Source organism: Somniosus microcephalus, chromosome 15 (genome assembly GCF_052327205.1).
Source record: "Somniosus microcephalus isolate GS21.2 chromosome 15, FLI_Smic_1.0, whole genome shotgun sequence".
In the NCBI taxonomy this organism is placed as follows: Eukaryota; Metazoa; Chordata; class Chondrichthyes; order Squaliformes; family Somniosidae; genus Somniosus; species Somniosus microcephalus.
In genome coordinates, this window is record NC_141001.1 from 49,948,177 (window position 1) to 49,969,801 (window position 21,625).

Below are 21,625 nucleotides of genomic sequence, written 5' to 3' on the forward strand. Positions count from 1 at the left end.
ATGGCGGAGCAGGCTCGAAGGGCCGAGTGGCCTACTCCTGCTCCTGATTCATATGTTCGTATCCCCACACCAGCTAGAAAACCTGCATTGTGTAACTCCTCCCTCACCCATTGTAAAGGAAACCTTAACCCATTGCACGCTTCCCTTCATCAAGAAACTAGGCCCGGGCCTAGAACCACCCAGTGTCCCCCTCCTCTTTCCCCCTTTCTTTTCCATTCCTCATTCCTATCCAATTTCCACCCCCTCATAGTCCTTTGCCACTGCCCACCGTCTTCCCACCCCCACATTGTGAAATGTGGCCTATGGCAGCCCTTTCCGCTGAAGAAAATCAACGCTTTCCAAGGTCACCCATGTTTTCTTCATCCCCCATTGGCTCTTCCCCCTCCACCCATCCCCATCCTCTTTCATTCTCAGTCTTCCCATCCCCTCTCCTTCCCCTCCTGAATAGATCCAATTATCACCCCGCCTTCTAACCTTGCTTGACCTGAATACTGCACTCAGTCTCGACTCCCCAACACCACATGGGGATCAACACACAAAAAAAACACAAAACAATGTCACAGAAACATTTCTCATTGCAGAACATTGCACTGGTTAATAACCTATTATTATTGCATTAATTTCCAAATTAGCTGGTAGTCTTCAGGCTCCGAGCATGTTTTAGTCTGCTTCCTACAACAGAATAAAATGCATCTTTCTGCCAGATAGTAAAATGTCTGCTAATTTTTTTTTGATAAAAACTTATTTTTTCCCTGTTTCTTTCATACCGAGAAGTCACTCCATGCTGCTTTCCTTTTATTCATCTGCAAACTGAACCCAGAGCTAAATCTGTTAAACATTTTGCAGCTCTGTCCAATAGTACAAATTATCCTATGTGTCCTAGTTTATTAATGAGCCAGATTGTTGTAGTCAGTTCATAAAGGTACTACAAGGCTTATTCAGTAATAAAATGGGGAAATTTTATTACTTTTCATTGCAGACCAGTATCATAAACTCCATCATGCGCCGGAAAATCACCTGCAGAAATTTACTAGGTTTCTAATGGAAAAAAAAGCATACGCGCCTCACGTATCAAAACAGTTGTTCAATAATGTCAAACAAGCAAATCAAATAATAAATGGACAGTTATTGCTTTCTTTATTTATCTACGCAGGTTATAATTGAAAAAAAATCTACTTTGCGTGCAGACATATCAATTTCTCTCCAGCAAAGGTTGTTTAGTCAGCAAATGACGCTCTTTCTACAATCTTCTTTAAACTAAACAGCTCAAGAAGTATTTAAAGTTCTCTGTCTCTTCATATTGCTCAATCAGCTCAAAGCACACACATTTCCATGTGAAATTCAAGTTAGGCTTCTCTTTATCTTCAGTTGCAGCAGCTTCACACAGAACACCTGAAACTCAGTATGCAGCCAGCAGAGTTAAATTGGCACATATCTTCTCATGTGCAATAATGAGAGACTAGAAGGTTGCAGACAGCAGACTTGGGAAATTCATGAAACAAATATTCTGCACAAGGTAGGTATAATTTTCATCTCTAGAATTCTGGTCAACGTGACAAGATGTTTCTCCACTCCTCCCCTCCGCACTCCTCGTCCGAGTACTGAAAGGACCTAATTCATGCTCACGTACAGGCACAGAGCACCTTCCAGTACTTCAACCAAGTACCAATGTAACATGTCTGCCTTTACTCAGTGTAGTCCTCTTGTCTCTGATTCAGGTGGTCATGGCTCATAATCCACTCCAAAGGCTTTGAGAACATAATCCAGGCAGACACTTCAGTGAAGTATGAAAGGAATGAAGTACTGAGGGAGTGCTGTACTGTCAGAGATGGTGTCTTTCAGATAAGGTGTTAAACTGAGGCCCTATCTGCGCTCTCAAGTGAGCGTAAAAGATACCATGACACTATTATAAGAGGCGCAAGGGAGTTCTTCTGATATCCTGGCCAACATTTATCCCTCAACCAACATCACGTAATAAAACAGATTATCTGGTCATAATTAAATTGCTATTAATGGGAGCTTGCTGTGTGCAAATTGGCTGCTGCATTACCCTACATTACAACAGTGACTACACTTCAAAAGTATTTCATTGGCTGTGAAGTGAAGTGCTTTGGGACAATCTGATATCATGAAAGGTGCTATATCAATGCAAACCTTTACTTTCTTTAGAAAGAATGATCTGGCAATACATCCAACCCTTTAGGGCATCAGAGCCAAGTCAGATGTTCACCTCGATCAGCATTCACACATACTTTCCAGCAAGAGCCACTGACCAAAAGTGGGAACCCTAGCTGATTTTTCTTTTTTACTTCTCCACAGGGTCCTTGAGCCCAACTTTTCTTCTCATACAACGTCTGAGCTGAAATCAACTGCTTCCATACAGAGTAGGATTGAACCCAAATCTTTCTTGATTTTATGGGTTAGTGCTATACTTTGGATTAGGGTTAGAAATGTTACAACTGAAGCATCAAAGTAATGCACATCGCTAGCATTTGATGAAAATCTTCATCTCTTCCCCCCACCCCCGCCAAACATATTTTATTTATGCCATAGTACACATGCCTACAATGTCATTGATGACATAGATTGTAGTGACACTGCCACATCAATGTGAAACATTTTATGCTGTGCAGTAACAAAGAAATGATACGATGACTCCAGAGTCAGATCCTGACTTGACTCTGAAGTAGACCTTAGTCTCAAGCTGCTCGAGTTCAATACTACATTGCGTATAATTCCAGTGTAGTGCCAATCTGGATTTCAAAAGTGCTCAAAGGGTCCTTTTAATCTCCTGGACACTTTAGAAACTAGAGCAGCATTTCATTAATATTTTGAGAATGCAACCTCTTCTCCTATGCTCTCAAAACCTTTAAAATTTGCTGGTGGGGATGGAAGCTCTGTGTATGTGTATAAATATGAACAGAGAGCGCTCCCTCCCAGCCCCAAGAGTCCAATTCACCATCAGCTAGTATAAATCAGGTATAGTCTGACACAAATCAATTTTGTAGCTATTGATTGCAAATGAGTAGCTACAGCATAATGCAGTCTTAGAGGAGCAACGTTATTTGGTAAATGTCTTACAGCAAAATTTAGGCTCATAGCACGATGATATAATCGGGTGGGATTTTTTAAAAAAAATACAATGTATAATAATTGCTTGCACTACATCTTGCCAGGGTGGAGGTGCAGCAGTGTTTTTGAAGCTGCTGTTCCTGGGTGCACATGTCTCAGTTTTACAAACCATGGCTCTCAATGAAGTTATCAGATTTAAAATATTTCAATACACAGTTTTCCATTGAGAAATAGTCAGCACTAAAAAGACATACCTTTTCTCTCAATCAGTTGATGACATTACATGTGCTGTCAAAATAACGTGAAAAAGAAAAAGTGGTTCTGTGATTCCACTGCTGGGATAAGGGAGCTGGTTTAAGCAGTGCAAACATGGGAACCTGGTGTATAATCTTTAAATGCACATTTAAAAAGGGTGAATTTTGATACAATAGAATGCCTGACTATTTGTAATCTGGGGGGTGGGGGAGAGGGGGAAGCTAAGTTGCAACACAATGTACATAAACAAATCTGTCAATGCAGCTGATGTGTTCAATCATCTTGAGGGGTTAAAGTACACTGGCAGCACCTGAATCATTCAACTGGCATAGAATGGCAACATTCAGACTGGAATCACATTTGTTGGTACCCAAAAATACATGCACAGTTGTTAAGCAGTTTGAGCCATGCTTCTATAAAACAGGGCAATGACCAGGATCCAGTCACATTCGTTTGGGCATTGGGGCTTGCTGAAGCTAGTTTATCTTTAGAATCACTACAGAGAAATTTGAAGCTGTAGCATTGAATTTGGGTCAAGATAATCAGAATACACTTTGATTTTCCCACGAGATTATAATTCTGCAGCATTCCTGCCTCGTTGCCACCTGCAGGGAATTCCAGTTTAAAAGTGGAAGGACTATCTTGAGCTAAAGCACTCTTTCTAGCAAACCTAAGTCTGCTAACCTCATGGTTCTCATTAGACTCAGTAAAAACTTAACTCACTTGTTGGAGTTATTTTGATACTATTATTTTGGCAAAAATTATCAGAATTTGATATCCTCCACCTTTCTCAAATTGATAGCATTGATATTATAAAACAGTTAATTGTGAATATTTCAGGATATTGAACCTATCCATCCTGCAACTTACTCTGCTCTGTAATGGTGCACTGTAAGAAAGCTACAGGGTATACTTTTTGGACAAATATGGCAATATAGGTGGACTGCAGTAGACCTTAGATACTGGCCTTTCACTTCTGGGAGCTGGATTGGAATCCAGCCTCGGGTGAAGGAATGAACGTCTCCCATATCTGCTGGCTGTACGGGTCCTGTGAGAAATGAATTTAGGTAGGCACATTCTTGAGTAGAGACAAAACTCTCCCTCGTTCAGCACAGGAAGGCCACAGGATGGGTGTTGTATGAGAATGGAAAATGTCATTCTAGTGCAGCAGGAGTTGCTCATCTGTAGCTGAGGTACCTTGTTGCGACAATACAGACTGAGCTTTATATTGCATCAGACCCATGCTGTATCGGACCTGGGAGTGCTTGATATCGATATTTGCTCCTCAAAATGGAAAATGTTCAATTTCCCAGTACTAATATCCCTCACTTTGAGGAGTACAAAATTTACCAAAATAAAGGAAAAATAAATGACAATACAGCCCAAAGGAAACCGCAATGTCCACAGTTTTCCCTCTCATCACAACAAAGCTCCAATCTGGGGTATTGCTCTGCACCTCCACTCCACCCACATCTGCCTCAAACACAAGGAGGAAATGGTAATACCAAGGCAACTAACCTGTACGAGGTGACAAAAAATAAAGTGGAGCTACACTTGCATTATTTTGCTGCCAATATTTTGGCAAAGGTTACAGAATTCAGCCCGATCCTTCATTCAAATTAAAAACTGTGATTGCGATTATATTAAAACAGTAACGAATATTGTAGGATATTGAACTTCCCTTTCCTGCAACATAACCTCCTTTGTTTAAGCATGGCAGCTTCCTTACGCTGTTTCTGGAGCCCATTTAATTCTGGTTATATAACTACTCCTATGGCTCCTAATCACCAAAACAGAGAGAACAACAAATGCTTCCTTAGCTTCCAGGAAATTATGCAACATGACAACCTAGCTAACCACCGGTTTCAATATCGAAAGTGGACCTCCGGTCAGGGGGTCACATCAGGCTACAGTGACCTTGGCATGCTGTGATGCTACTAATCAGCTGTTCTTAGAAATATAAAAGGAAACCAAAGTTCTTTGTTCAGTGGCAGTAGATACTCATTTTTTGGTGGGTCTGGCACCACTTCTGGCCCATTAAATGCTCAGAGCTGCTTTAGTGTACCTGACATCAATGTCATCATAGCTGTTCAATTAAAATGTTAGGATTGAAATTAATGACTGGATGCAGGGAGGATGTTTCCCCAGGCTGGGGGGGTCCAGAATGAGGGGTCACAGTCTCAGGATACGGGTTTGGACATTTAGGACAGACGAGGAGAAATGTCTTCACTCAGAGGGTAGTGAACCTGTGGAATTCGCAACCACAGAAGGCTGTGGAGGACAAGTCACTAAATATATTTAAGGAGATAGATAGATTTCTAGACACAAAAGGTGTCAAGAGGTATGGGGAGAGAGCAGGAATATGGTATTCAGATAAAGGATCAGCCATGATCATATTGAATGGCGGAGCAGGCTCAAAGGGCCGAATGGCCTACTCCTGCTCCTATTTTTCTATATTTCTAGGTTAAGATATATAATGACAGTTTTTTTTAATTGGTTCATGAGATGTGGGCATCGCTGGCAAGGGCCAGCATTTATTGCCCATCACTAGTTGCCCTTGAGAAAGTGATAGTGAGCCGCCTTCTTGAACTGCTGCACTCCATGTGGTGAAGGTACTCCCACAGTGCTTTTAAGGAAGGGAGTTCCAGGATTTTGACCCAGCGACAATGAAGGAACAGCGATATACTTCCAAGTCAGGATGATGTGTGACTTGGAGGGGAAATTGGAGGTGGTGGTGTTCCCATGTGCCTGCTGCCCTTGTCCTTCTAGGTGGTAGAGGTCACAGGTTTTGGAGGAGCTGCTGAAGAAGCCTTGGCGAGTTGCTGCAATGCATCTTGTAGATGGTACACACTGCAACTATGGTATGCCGGTGGTGGAGGGAGTGAATGTATAAGGTGGTGGATGAGGTGCCAATCAACCGAGCTGCTTTGTTTTGGATGGTGTCGAGCTTCTTGAGTGTTGTTGGAGCTGCACTCATCCAGGCAAGTGGCGAGTATTCCATCACACTCCTTACTTGTGCCTTGTAGATGGTGGAAAGGCTTTGGGGAGTCAGGAGGTGAGACACTCGCTGCAGAATACTCAGCCTCTGACCTGCTCTTGTTGCCATAGTATGTGTGTGGCTGGTCCAGTTAAGTTTCTGTTCAATGGTAACCACCAGGTTATTGATGGTGGGGGATTCGGCAATGGTAATGCCGTTGCATGTCAAGGGACGGTGGTTAGACTCTTGCTTGTTGGAGATAGCCATTGCCTGGCACTTGTATGGCATGAATGTTACAGCCCAAGCCTGAATATCATCCAGGTCTTGCTGCATGCGGGCATGGACTGCTTCATTATCTGAGGAGTTGCGAATGGCACTGAACACTGCAATCATCCCCACTTCTGACCTTATGATGGAGGGAAGGTCATTGATGAAGCAGCTGAAGATGGTTGGGCCTAGGACACTGCCCTGAGAAACTCCTGCAGCGATGTCCTGGGGTTGTGATGATTGACCTTCAAGCACCACAACCATCTCTTCCGTTGTGCTAGGTATGACTCCAGCCAGTGGAGAGTTTCTCCCCCCCGCCCCCAATTCCCATTGATTTCAGTTTTACTAGAGCTCCTTGATGGCACACTCAGTCAAATGCTGCCTTGATGTAAAGGGCAGTCACTCTCACCTCACACCTTTGGAATGCAGCTCGTTTGTCAATGTTTGGACCAAGGCTGTAATGAGGTCTGGAGCCAAGTGGTCCTGGCGGAACCCAAACTGGGCATCAGTGAACTGGTTACTGATGAGTAAGTGCTGCTCAATAGCATTGTCGATGACACCTTCCATCACTTTGCTGATGGGCAGTAATTGGCCAGATTAGATTTGTCCTGCTTTTTGTGGACAGGACATACCTGGGCAGGTTTTCACATTGTTGGATAGATGCCAGTGTTACAGCTGTACTGGAACAGCTTGGCTAGAGGCGCAGCTAGTTCTGGAGCACAAGTCTTCAGCACGACAGCCGGGATGTTGTCAGGGCCCACTCTATCTAGTGCACTCAGCCGTTTCTTGACATCACGTGGAGTGAATCGAATTGGCTGAAGAGCGACTTCTGTGGTGGTGGGGACCTCAGGAGGAGGCCGATATGGGTCATCCACTCGGCACTTCTGATTGAAGATGGTTGCGCGCAAGTCCTCCATATTCCCAAAGGACATTTTACAAAGAGCAGTATGTGGTGAGAAAAAAAGAGATGGGTGACGAGTAGTATTTGGAGTTTGGTATGATGCTGCTCTCCCAAAACCAGATTTTATTACAGCAGCAAGGTAAAACTACCTATAATTTCCAATTGTCAAATTGCATGGTGCCTCTCAGGAGCATGTCTTGGTAGTGGTTGGATGCAAGATCATCCCAAAGTCTTACCCTCGAAGAGATGTAACAAGCAATTTTCCCTATGAGGTGCGCAGTCTCTGCCGATCCCACAGACCCCGGGACAGGCTTTTTCAACGTAAAGTTCTACGAGCTGTGACTGGGCCAGGCACCAAAAGAGGCAACATTGGTAATGACTAGAAACAAGATTTGCCGGTGAGTAAAAAAAGTAACATCCGCTGACCACCACTGTTCCCAAGGTGGTCTAGTGTACACCCTATCCACATGGTTACACGTTGGCATCAGCAGAGTCTGGGGAATAGGTTGTCTGCCTGTGGTCTCAGCCGGTAATGGGGGAGGGGAAAGGGGATAGGGGGTGGAGAAAGAGATAAATCTTTCAGCAAAGTTGAAAAAAAACAGAATCTATGACCATATAGAATTTGTTTATGTAACCAAGATAGGAGGTAAGGAGTTCCACAGTTGAGTTTTTTAAAAAAAGAGTAGGACACACTGTGAAAATCTCTGATTTCAGCAGCATGAGGATACAGGGAGGAAGCAAAGCAAGTAGACAGTGTTTTACAGCTTCGGAAATATGCTGTCAAACATCAGCCCAAAAATCTTTTTCTTTTAGGCAACCTGCAATCTTTATTAAGCACACAGTGCATAGTTTCAAGATATCCTGCATGGAATTTGAGAGACTTCTGCATTTCGTCACATTGTTGTTAAATCTTAGGGCAACAGACAGTTCATAACGCAAAGTGCACCTGGAGCTTGGCCCAACAGGCTCCTGTTATATCGAAGCTACATCAATGTTGGCACATATGCCAACAGTATTGATTTCAGTGACAAGTTTTTGTTTAGTTCATGTCTTTCCGATTCCCCCAGTACTACATTCATTCACTGTTCACTTGACTTCCGTCACATTGTATTAAGGCTGAAGGAGACTATTACAAGGCAGCGAGTCAAAAAGTTTTAAAGGGAAACAAAACCAGAGTGGTGAAGTCAGCCCCTTTTGTCATATTAATTTCATATCCGTTCTATTTTTTCAGCCTCATTTGATGTTTCTCATTCCTGTCACTAAACGATCGGAAGATGGTCACCAGACCCCCAGTAATAGCACTGTCGAGCAGTTATCAGTACATGCAGTTTTGAAAGGCAATGGAAAAGCTGATTAAAGAATGGTCAAATAGAGGCAACACTGGATTGTGAAAAACAGGCAGGACGATTTTCTCCTTTTCATTATCAGTAGCAAAATGGTAAATAAAAGGATAAAAGCACATTTGTAATTTTGTTACAGATATTAAACAAAGGAAATCTTCCTTCATTGCCACCACATGGCCTGATTAATTGCCACTTTAACATGGAAACTAGGAGAAAGATATTTCTATCATTGAAGTACACTGTCACCACCTATTTAAGTCTGTTTGAGCTGTCAAGATATATCACGTTAGGGCAAAATGATGCCTGATACTTCCTGTGCAAATCCTGTCCTGGAGATATCATTTTCACAGCTTTTACTGTACACAAATCAAACGACGCGAGTTTACTGATATTGTGCCAAATAGAAAGAATTGCCATGGCAACCAAAGTTGCCTAAATAAGTGTTCCAGCAGCAGTAATGAGAAACAGTGGGAAATCATCCGGAAGAAAAATGAAGAGGAAGATAACAAACATGTTGTAATGAAAGGAAACAAGTTTATTTTCCCTTAAACATGCTCATCTACTGAGCAAATAAATGTTTGATAAAATCTGTAAACACATCTTACTACTGTTAAGATGCTATAAGTTTCATATTGGCCCTTCTTCCCAAAATATTATAAACACCTTATTAAGCATTCGGCAATGGGTAAATACATTAAATAATGACCAGAATCGCAAATGTCAGAGTTACAGGGAATACGTCATTTAGAGCAGGTCATTCAATTGCGTTTCTTTAAATTGGTCAGTCAGACTGGTAGATTTTACCTCTATTTAGTGTTGAAAATTGCTGTCAAGGTTTCCTAGCAGACAAAACCAAGTTTACTGGAGCAAGGGACACAGATGTGTCCAATATATTGTAAATGCAAGTAACGATATTCCTGAAAATGTTGAGAAAAAGGCAGTTCTGTTTGCTGTAATCAAAAAGGCATTTTTATTTTTCCACCCAGTTTTGCGAATGAAGCCAAACCAGCCTATCTGCACTAATCTCCTGTATTTATTGTCTCTGGCATGCTTCAAATGTTTATGTATGGGGCTCACATTTCTGTCTGATCATACGCAACTCATTTACTGGTTTTGATGCGTGTCCAGCCCCAGCTTCAAAAGGTTATAATTTTTGATTTAATGGACCTGCCTTCAGTTTCCTCACATTATATTTAGCAGAGATTGGCACCTTTCCAAGTCATGGGCACCAAACCTGGTACTCAAAAGTAATTTAACAAGTCTAGTTCCATCTGGAAACAGATTCCTGGCCAGAAATGAACTTCTTAATTCCACTGAAGTGTTGGGATTGACATCCAGGACTGGGAAACATGCAGATCTGTACTCCATGTAATGGCAGAGCGTCAACCACTTGATTAAGTCCCATAAATAAAAATTTTCCAAAATATTTCTGTTAAAAATTGCATTGGATTTGCACTTATACTGTTGGTGTAGATAGCAGTGTTGAAAACTGCGTGGCTCTGGTTACCCCACAGACACAACTACTAAGTTTTAAAATAGAGACACTTGCATAACAAAGGTTACGAAAATTCATTGTGAATTAGTGCATTAAAATGCAAATGATGAGGAAGCGTGGAGAGATCTAAATCAAATCATGAATCTCCTGAAAACCGGTCTACCAGATCATGGATGACCAATCTTTTAGAGCTGGGAGCTGGTGGGCAGCTTATAATTTGGCAGAAATGTGATCCCCCAAAATTCAACAAAAATTCCAAGCCCCCAGAGACAATATAGATACAGGAGAATGGTGCTGATAGACTGATTTGGCTTCATTCTCCTAAAACCGGATGCAAAAATATAACTTTCTTATGATTACAGCAAACCAACTGCCTGGGTGTTGTGCGTTTTTCTCCCTTATTTTTTATCAAGGAATGACTATTTGCATTTACAATACTAGGCACAGCTGGAATTCTTACTGCAATACACTTGGTTTTGTCTGCCAGTTAAACTTGGCTGCTGGGACTGAAGCAATCTTCACAGCAAACGGAGGCAAAGTCTAACTATCTTTTTCAAACTGGGTTTTCAACTGGGGGTCTGCGGATCCCTAGATTTCAGGGAGTCCGCCAGTTGGTTTGTCCCATCAATATACAGGGAAGACTACTGATGTTTATGGCATAAGAAAGAAAGACTTTCCAGTCTCTGGGCCTGCAGCAAGGCCGTAATAATCGGGATCTGGCATGATTCTCTCCTTCAACGTCTTCAGTCTGAGTTAATCAAATAACTGAAGGCTTTAACATAACTTTCCTCGTACCTCAGACTCGGAGCTTTATATTCATGGCCATGTGCTTCTCTGACGGACATCCAGGTCTAGTCTGGGTGCTCGTGTCCTTTGAGATATCACCGGCTATTTGTGAAAGGGTTGGGGGGAAGATTTATGGTAATGAGGTTCGGTGGGTGAAATCGCTCAGGGCCCTGTTTATTTCTCCATTTCTCTCATGTGCCATCTGCCTCCGCCAGTACTGGTGCTGGTTGAGAACCCCTGCTGTAAATGACACCATTCCTGATCTGTATAATTCACTGCGATATTATTTAGTGTATTTACCCATCACAGAATGCTTATTACTATACTTATGATATTTGGGGGAAAAAGGGCCTCTCAAAATCTCCAAGAGTTTGAATTAAAATCTTCAATATGGCTTAGTTTCACACTTTCAATCCATATGCACATTTTGCTAGCTTTGCACAGCCCAACTGTTAGGAAATCATTGGAGTGAGCAGTGCAATGCATTTATGGAACTTTCTATAAGATGCTGTTATAAAACACAGCTGCTGCAGACCTCAAGCTCTGTGACCCAAAAGAAGAAGTGCTACCCTTCTCCCAAAAAGGTGAAGATTGCAGGTTTGAGTCCCATGGCTGCTCATCACCTGGATCTAAACCGCAACTGGAAATAAAAATAAAAAACATGCATTTATATAGTGCCTTTCATGATCTCAGAATATAGTTTATGATGTTTGTCATTCTGCACAAGTACACAGTGCTACATACACAATGATCACAACATTCATTAATGATTTATCAACACAATCAATTAATTTGGTCCCATTCTGGCATTTCCAAATTTCTTTCATTCTCATTTATTAATGGTGGTATCCACTGAGGAGGATGAGTGATAATTTGTTTTGATTAAAAATAAACTGAATCATGGCAATTAAGGGGTTAATAAATGATGCCTGGAGAACTACGTATGCTGAAGAAGTCACTTACCCTCACATTAATCAATGAGTTAGCTTTGCAATTCCATTTTAAATGAAGTTTGAAGTCCCTTGGAACAGGGGGTAAAGGACAGGAGCAGCAGAGAAGTTGAAAAGAGCTTTTTTATTGGTTTTGTGACATGCCACAAGTTCCCAAAGCACAGGTCTCATTCAGCTGCGGCATCCCCCAAAGTAAACTTGCTGCATTTGTGAAGGACAGTTGCCCTGATTTTCCTTAAGCCAAGGTGTCAGCTGCAGCTCAGTGATAGCACTCTCGCCTCGGACTCAAGGTCATGGGTTTAGGACACTCCAGGCCTTAAGCAAACATTGCTGGGTGATACTTTAGTGCAATACCAAGGGAGTACTGTACTGTCAGAGGTGCCATCTTTCAAATGAAAGCTCAGTCTTCCCAGTCAGGTGATGGAATAGATCCCATGGCAATATTAGAAGAGCAGCAGCGTTCACCCTGTTGTCCTGACCAATATTTATCCTTCGACCCAAATCGCAAACAGATTGTTTGGTTATTTGTCCCATTGCTGTTTGTGGGACCTTGCGGTGTGTAAATTTGCTGCTGCATTTCTCTACATTACAACAGTGACTTGAGCCATGAGATGAACAACAAACAGCAGAATCTAACAGTTAATTGTTGAATGTTACTGCTTAATTTCCATGAATTTGCATCAGCAGGACATCAAGACAATGTATTCCAGTTATGTATACAGTAAATTGAAAAGTGACTCATTAGTAGATAATTACTATTTACACCAAATCAGTAATCATAAGAAACATTTAGTATTATACCAACTGGAAGATGATGAGTTGCTACACCCGCTTTAAGTATTCCTGAGCAAATCTGCAGCAGCTTCAGAATAAAGAATCCTAAAGGAGGTCCATAAAAAGGTGAAGAAATTTAAATCCCAAATTGGGATTCTGAGATCTGACCCTAAATTCAGATACTGATTCTACAGAATTGCCCAAGTCTACTGAATGACCATGACTAGCTAACAGCCATAATTTTTAAAAAAGTAGCTTTTTTGTCTTTATTTGCTTGCTGGTTTTGTCCACCTCAACCTAGCACCAGGGTGAGTGGGAACTACAGAGGCTCAGAAAGGGGGTTTAGGTAGACAATATGGGCAGTGGAAACCACCAATCATTAGCTGGCTTCTCCTCCATAAGCCATGCAGCTGGAGGTTGGCCTCATCTATACCCCTATATTTGGTGCTTCAAATGATGCAACTCCCATTGTTTTATGACTGAAGTCCATCTACAAATTGGTCAGCCATGTAACTTAGAAAGAGCTAGGCCATCTGGAAGATGCTGCAACATGTACACAAAGGAGAGAAACTGGTCAGAAATAAGTTGGGAGGGAGTAGAGGGTCTAGCGTTGGGGTTTGGGCTGCATCTATACTTTGAACTGGATGGTCTTTTTATCACTCTAACCTGGAGTACATCCTGACTGTTTTTGGCATGTTCGGGAGCTGCTGCATCAGTAGGTTAGAGAGAAATAGGGATTAGGGAGAGAGGCAGAGGTCAGGGCCAGAAGCATGATTTCTGAGGCTCAGCTCTGAAGGAGCAGATTGGCCAATGCTGGACCTGGAGTCTGTGCTGTGGGCAAGGGGGAAAAAGTAGGAAGGCCAAAGCTACAACCTGTGGCCTTCAAGGGATTGGTTCCAAATGCATTTCCTGTCTGAAAGCTCCATTTTCATTACTGGTAGTGGTGGTGGCTGTGGCACCTGCCCACCACTGTTAGGTTGATCCTGGGACTTGATCCTGTTCTAGAGTGTTTAAATCAGTAGTATCTCCAACAGTGTATGAGAGAGATGGCCTCCTATCAAGCAGCAAAGCTGGTTTTGCTAGTTGATGAGAGACAAATATAAAAGCATTTCTTCAAAGAAAACAAATATATTTTATTTTAAAAGTTATTAAATTCTTGTTTCAAGGTAATTTAGCCATTATGATTATGAAGAATATATTGTGGAAAGCTGGAAAAATGTTGAGCGTAAAAGCAATGATTTTGAGATTCTCTTCAAGCACAGAATGCACGCACAGTGATCAGCTGTTTTCCTACTTCAGTTCTCTTTGCAGATCTGCACAAGTCACGTGAGTTTATTCAACTCGAGGGTTCGCAGTCTCCTCATAGCCCTGCATTTATGATTAAAATTGGCTCGGTTTACATTGTAGTGAAGCAATGCTCCTCACAGAGCAGGACATGTATTCCATGCTCACCAACTGTCCATCATGCAGCCTCCATCATGCCACCAACTGTGCCCCTCTGGAATGCTTTACCACTGGAGCGCCTCATGACTAATGATCACCTGAAGTAGCTATGCATGTCAAATCCTGCAATGCACAGATGCTACATGAGAAAGCAGTTGTCAGCGCTCCATTTTCCTTACATATACAGACTTATGCTTTGCAATCAATGGTTTTACACCATCAGCAAAGTTAAATCTATTACATTCCCCTTCCCGAGAACAGTGACTCACACTATGGCACAATGCCATAGGTTTGAGCAGTCCTCAAGGGTCTGTGTGTGTGTAATCCTTGACAGCGAGTGTCAGCAGTTTGATTGGACAGTGCATCACAGCCAAGCCTGTTGATTCCATAAGTGCACTTTACAGTACCGGTCACTGGCTATCAACTCCAATTAGGAAACTTAGCTAGCTTTCTTCTCCTTATCCTGGGACACTGAGACCAACTGTTTTACCCCATCTTTTCAGGTGAGATCAGGACAGACCAGGGTTTGAACCCAAAACTGCCCTGTTCTGCTTTGCTCAGTAACACATCACATGACGCCTTTACTCAGTAAGCCATGACATTACTTAGAACAAAAATCCATGTGCAGAAATTTGCTGCAGTTTAATTTTCCTGCCCTCATTTGGAGTCCCACCAACAGTGCAGATCATTCAAGCATTCCAAGAGTTCAGATGGATAAACCCAGTGTTAGGCCTCCTCTTTTTGCTCTTCAATAACATTTTCCATGCCAGTTTTCTTCCTTCCCTCTTCTGCTATTTGTACAAACTCTTCAATAAGATCTAGTTGCATAGGTTCAGACAACCTCCGATACCTCACCCAAATGACTGTTCTTCATGTGTGCATCTTGATGGTGAGTGTCAGTAGGCTATTTAACTTTGGTGGTCTAGTCATGGAGAGAATGCTTTCATTTGGTAAGTTCCTAACTAAAAGATCTACAGCATTAAGTTAAAAAGATGCCGTTGAAAACAGTAATCTAAACAAGACTAAAAACAGAAAAGGAATTTGTAAAATAAATTGTTTCTCTTCATTTTTATGAAGAACCCAGTTCTATACACAACAGGTTTGATCCCTAGTCTGTATTGCATTCGCTGATCTCTGCCAGGGTGACAGTAGGGGTGCTATAATTAGCTACAGTGCTCATGGGTATGGAAAAAAAAAATCAGCCAGCATCCTCACTTCTGATCAATAGCCAGTAACTCTACTGGAAGTGTATAGGTGTGGCATCAGTCTCAACTGTGAATAACCTCCTCAACATTCATGTTCAAGGCCCAGATATGAATAATAGCCACTTAGGTAAGGAAAATATAGTGTGACTGGCACCATTGGGGCAGTATCCTGTCATGAATCAGGAATCAAATTTATACAAGAAAATGTCAAAGGAATTTACATACAATGACTTTTTCTTTAAATCTCTTCCTGAAACCTATCAGCATCAAACAAAACAGATTTATCTCAAAACATAAACTCGATGCTTTCAACGGGCAATAGGCACAAACCTTCATTTGCGAAGACACTTTTATTCTTCTGTTTCTACATTCCAGCACTGCAATCTTATCTTTTCATTGTGCATTGCAAGTAACCTGAATAATGTTGAAATTCAAAATCCATCACCAAGAACTGTTTCCTAGCAAAGCTTCCACCAATAGGGGTTTGATAACTATCGATCAAACACCAAGAACAAAGCCTGAAGGGCTTGTTTGAAGGAGGGAAGTGTTTCAGAAAAAGTGCACATTACCAAAAAAGTCAAAAGTATTCAATTTTAAGGTACTGGGTGGTGCAATGGATTAGCACATTGGTCTTTCAATTCTTGGAGTTGCCAGATTATTGGGATTAAATTGCACTTGCTGCTGCCTGAGGATCCTGGATAAAATTAATTTGGAGAGCCTCATTCTAGCTCCTCATTGGCTTAAATTCACAGTTTACAACCAGTAATTCACCATTAAAGGATAAATCCAGTACTCACACACTCAGCAGGAGCCATGCTTGAAGGTAGCATGGGTCAGCGACAGGACAAGAACACTGCCACACAGATTCTGTGAGCTGGTCTCCCTTCGCACGTGGTCCCCCATTGGGAGCACAAGAGCGCTCAATTTACCCTTAAATTGCCAATCTCACTCAGAAATGTGATATGGGTGACTGATATTGGAAAAGCACGTTATATCAGTTAAGAATCTGAACCTTCGGTTAGAGGGAACTTATATCTCAGTAAAATGATTAGCATATCAACTTATTTAAATATGTTTAGAAATTTAATATGTTGAGGTAATTTGAACATTTCTTCAATGTACAACCCAGCTACGGATAAAGTGCATCAAAATTACAAAAGATTTAAACTGAAATGCTAAGTCTTATAACTTCAGGATCTAACCTTCAGAGAAAAAGGAATCTCAGGGTTTCTTTTCCCCACCACACAAACTGGGCTGAGAGCATCAAATTACTCGTTGAAATTTAATGCTAAAGGCCAGCCCCTCCTCCTTTTGCATGGCTTTGCCTCCTGGCTCTCCTGGGAATTTTAATAGTGTAGGTAAAGGGCCCCAACAGTCTAGAACCACAAACATAAGTCTACATGTGTAGAAGAAAATCAATAGTAGAATTGGTATAGGCACTAGGGATTTCAGATGTGTTTTTGCCGCTTGTAAAATCATTGTGGCATGTAACATTCCTCTTCAGTTAATCATTATGTTTTAGGTGAGCCAAATGCAAATGTTATACACCAGGCACGTCTACTCTGAAAACAATTTAAGCTATTAGTCATGCGCTCAATGATAATCAATCATACAGTAGTAAAATATGATAACCCAAGAGCTGCCTGCAATGTGATGACTTTAACCAGTAAAAAGAGAAGCACAGCTTTTTAACACTTAGATCTCTGCCTTTCATCTATCATCAGGATACAGGCTAAATCAGGACTCTCCAAGTTTGGTTTGGGTAGCATGGCAGTGCGATACATCAGCAAAGATGCACTCAGGCCATTGACTGGTAGAGTTCATGTTTATAATTTTCTTCTCTAGGTTGATGCTCATTCCACATTTAATGGCTGGTTAATATACATCAACACTGGTAGTCTGGAAGCTAAAGAAATTCAGTGCGAAGACTATGGGGAAGAAATTCAGTATCGCCCCATTTGGGGCGCAATTATCAGCCGGGTGCAAAGTTTAGCGCCTGCTGGTAATTATCGCCTCTGACTGCAAACTTGGCTTCTATCGCCTCTGGAGGCGATTGGAGCGCTAAATCAGGTGCTACACACCTCTCTTAAGGCGCTCATGCCGAGGAGCGAGGCACTACCTCAGGAGCGCTGGCGAAGCTCATGTGAGGTCAGTCAGCAATGGAACACAGACACACTGGCGCCGGCCAGTTCTTAAAGGGGAGGGTCGATCTTGCTCTCCATCCACACCCTGCTCATTGCAGCCTTGAATCTTGGCCTGGAGAGACCTGTACATCAAATCTGCTGGAAAGAACAATGGAGGGGTCCAGGGAAAGAGCTGAGTGCAGCCCCCAAAGTCTCTTCTAAATCGATGCAAGGAAGGTCAAATCAAAATGAACCTGCAAAGTGCTGCTCAGTACCCAAAACTTCTTCATGCAGCGTTGAATCTCTCCAGAAGTGTCTCTCTCTCTCAGAATGCGTGGTACAAAAATGTCACCGACAAAAAGAGGCAGGAAGCTGTCGCCTTTAAATAGCGCTCACTCAGTCCCTTCCTGACTGCAAAACGCTCCCCTCAACCGGTCATTGCTAGCGGCAGGTGGCAAGGCAGGGGGCATCACTCTATCCGGTCCGGGGTGCTACATGCTCGACTGACGTCACGATCTGCGGGCACAGGAGATCGTGGCGGTAGTGTTTAGCGCCGCCGCAAAATGTCTGGCCAATTTCGCAAGCGGCGCAAACATCGCCACGCCTGGGCGCTAGTTGCTTTGCGCCCCATTAGGGCGCCAATGGGAGGTGCAAAGCAACCAAATTTTCCCCCCTATATTTTTAACCCAAGTATGAAAGCAAAAGTCAGCTTTAGTAAGCTACAAAATGAAAGATCTCTGCTGAAAATCTAGCACTTCTGGTGTACATATTCAAAATCTCTATTTATCTATAGCTCCATGGAAGCATTAAGTAGAGTTAGAGAGAGAGCGATACAGACAAACTGAACTTGAGAAAACAACTGTCTTTTCTGTAGAGTAATTCTTTTTCTATTACAACTACTAGTACAACAACAACTTGCATTCATATGGTGCTTATATGCAGGAAGGACATCTCGTAGCACTTTACAATAAAGAGCAAAAGGATACAGTGGACACCGAGGATGGAGAAATGGAAGGGGAATGGAAAGACCACAATGAGAAACTGAAGGCATGGCTGAAGAGGGGGATTTTCAGCATGTATTTGAAAGCAGGGAGAGAACTAGGCAGAGGGAAAGGTTCCAGTGATCAAGAACTTAGTAACTGAACAAAGGGCCACTGATGGTGGAGCAGAGGAAGCAAGTGGTGAGGAGTCCAGTTTTAGAGGAGCAGCGGTTATGTGGAGGAACGCAAAGCAAGAGGAGGTCATAAAGGTAGATTGCCCAGCAAGGCCAAGGAGATATTTGAAAACAAGGACAAGTCGTCTGAAATTTACATGCTAGGGAAGGAAGAGCCAGCGGAGCTTGGAGAGGACTGGGGTGATGGGGGCGAGAGACTTAGTGGGAATTTTAACTTCCTGGCATGAAACCAGCTAACAAGTGGCTGTCCCATCCAGGAGTGGCACTGGGAGGCCCAGTCGATAACGGCCGGGCCTCATTTACACGCTGCTGGCCAACTTCCCACCCAAAATGGTTGCGAAGTCAACAGGAAGCAGCACAAGTCGAGCAGCCCAATGGCTGCCCACTAGGCCCAATGCATATTGCGAGGATGGGGGTGGGGAGGAGTTTGGGCTCACTTCCCTTATGGGAATACTCCTTAATATTTTGTATGGTCTTCAGTATCAATCTATGTGTGTGTGTGAATCCAAGTCCTGCTCTCATACTGCACCAAAGATCGTTCATGAGCAAGATCAATTCCCTAATGGCTTGTATGATATTGTATACATAAGGTACATTCCAGTTACAATCCCAAAATAATGGGAATGAAGAAAAAAATTTCAAATAAGTGAATTAATGGGTCTCATTCCATGACTCAGTGGACAATATAGTGAGACACTGAGCAAGTTTGATCCTTGGTCTCTGCCAATCTCAAACAAGGCAGCATTGCAGTTATCCTCAGCATTCCTGAGCTAGGGAAGGATAAAAGGTAGGGTTCCCCCTATATTGATAAAATATGTTGGGTCATGATAGGTTATAGGGCTTGTCAAAGAAGAGCCCAAACCTATCAAGATTTGCTGTTCAGAATCCCACATCACGAATGGGGCCATAAAGGCGAGGTAACAAAAGGGCTGCCACCCATTTTTAAAGGAAGAAAATAATGGTCTTGCTTGGAATTTTATTTTTTGCCATGTCCGCATCAAACACTCCTGCATCAGATATAGCATAGGTTACTTACAGTGAAGCTCTCCTTACTCTTCCCAGACGGTGTGGCTCAGCCCCAACCTCAGAAGTACATCCCTACTGCACCAGTGTGGCATTTTTCCATTTCTAGTCCGAGTAAGATGGTCTATTTACTGCTGAACCACAGGCATTTTTTGTACCATGGACTGTCGAAACTCATTTCATATAGGATGCTAATAATTAAAAGACAGAGGTACATTAGTCTGGGCTGGATTTGAACTCTCATCCCACAGGTGAAAGGCCCATGTCTAAATTACTGCACCGCCCAGTCCCCCATTTTATTCAATAAAAAAACTTTTATACCACAACCTTTATACCAAACAATTTTAGTGAAGATAGAGGAAGGTCTGGTGATAAATGAATGCAGCCGAGGGCAAATTGAAGTACATTATGGCTAATTTTGAGTACAATGGAATTTGATTCCTGCATTCCTCTAGTACAGTTTGTACTAGATTGTCATTCAAAATTATGATTTATACACACACAAAAACTATTAACGAAAAGACAAATTGCACACCAAAATGAAAGGGAGTAACAATCCAATTACAGTGTCATTCTGTGGCCAACAAGTACCACCAATAAATGCCAGTGTTAGACACAATCAATACATTTTGGTGGGATTCACTCCAAATGAGATAAAAGATTTATTGATTAAATATGCATCTCCAACTACTAACTTTAAATATACTACTTAAACTACTCACTAATTAAATTGCATATCAATGGATTCTGTTGCCAAGAGATGATGAAGCATAAAATGTCCATGCAAATCAACACTTTTGGAATATCAAACAGGCTGCAACAAGACTAACTATCCTCATAGATGACTAGAGTTTGTGTTGCGAGTATCTGAGCTGTAAAGATCACAAATGTTCCAGGTTCTGTTCCCTGTCTATGCTCCGTTATCTAATCTAAATTGGACATATTTAGGGTACAGTGGAGTTGGATGTGCTGTTATCCTTGACTGACTAGTCTGCTGATATGCATTGTTCAGGTTCACACATGGATAACAGGCACTTGATTGAGATAATGCGAGTACCTCACATTGCTCATAGTACCTGCACATGCTTGTGAAACCATATCGTGGCAAGAAGTCAATGCTATTAGTAGTGGAAAAGAGCAGGGGAATTGGGCAAAGAAAAAAATGATATTGTTTGAAATATATTATTCGGAACAATGGAAATTTTCAAAATGGCTGCTTTAAATCAACTCAGTTAGATTCAAGGCTGTAACTCATCCCGTTATCAATTTAGTGAGATTTTTTCTTCATTACTAAAACCTGACCCATTCATCTGCACTACAACATGTATTACAAACATATAAAAAGGGAGAAGACAAACTCCAGCAGGTCTTTTGCAACTATCTTGGATTTGCATCAGTAAAAAGATAAGTGCTTCATCATGGAATGACGCATTAAAAGGAAACTGTTTAAACTTAAGAAGTTGCAAGCCTGGGTGAAAGAGGCCACTCTGCAGTATTGAAATGTTTCAAGTGCATTACATACTAAGGCAACACTGACATCCAGCAAGGCACAGAACAATGGTCACCTGAGAGTTACAAAACAATATTATAAACTAGACTTAAAATTTCCTGGTAACTAGTTTCAGGTTTCCCAATAAACCTACAGCAGGAATTCACAATTGTTGAACCCATCATGCATCTCCGATTTTATTTACTCCTCGTTATCTATTAAATATATAAAAGAATAAATAAAATGAACAGCAGGTCTGTCAGCATCTGAATCAGAAAATACAGTAATGCTGGGGGTAAGATCATTCCTCATGGGGTTCACATCAGCAGCATTATACTTTCTCTTTCA

At 41.9% G+C, this 21,625-nt stretch overlaps 1 protein-coding gene across 3 annotated transcripts in view; it reads right to left on the minus strand.

The window, feature by feature from the left end:
- LOC147106719 (synaptotagmin-7-like) overlaps positions 1-21,625 on the minus strand; it is an 890,706-nt gene that overhangs the window by 655,399 nt on the left and 213,682 nt on the right. The gene's annotated exons all lie outside the window — the stretch shown is intronic.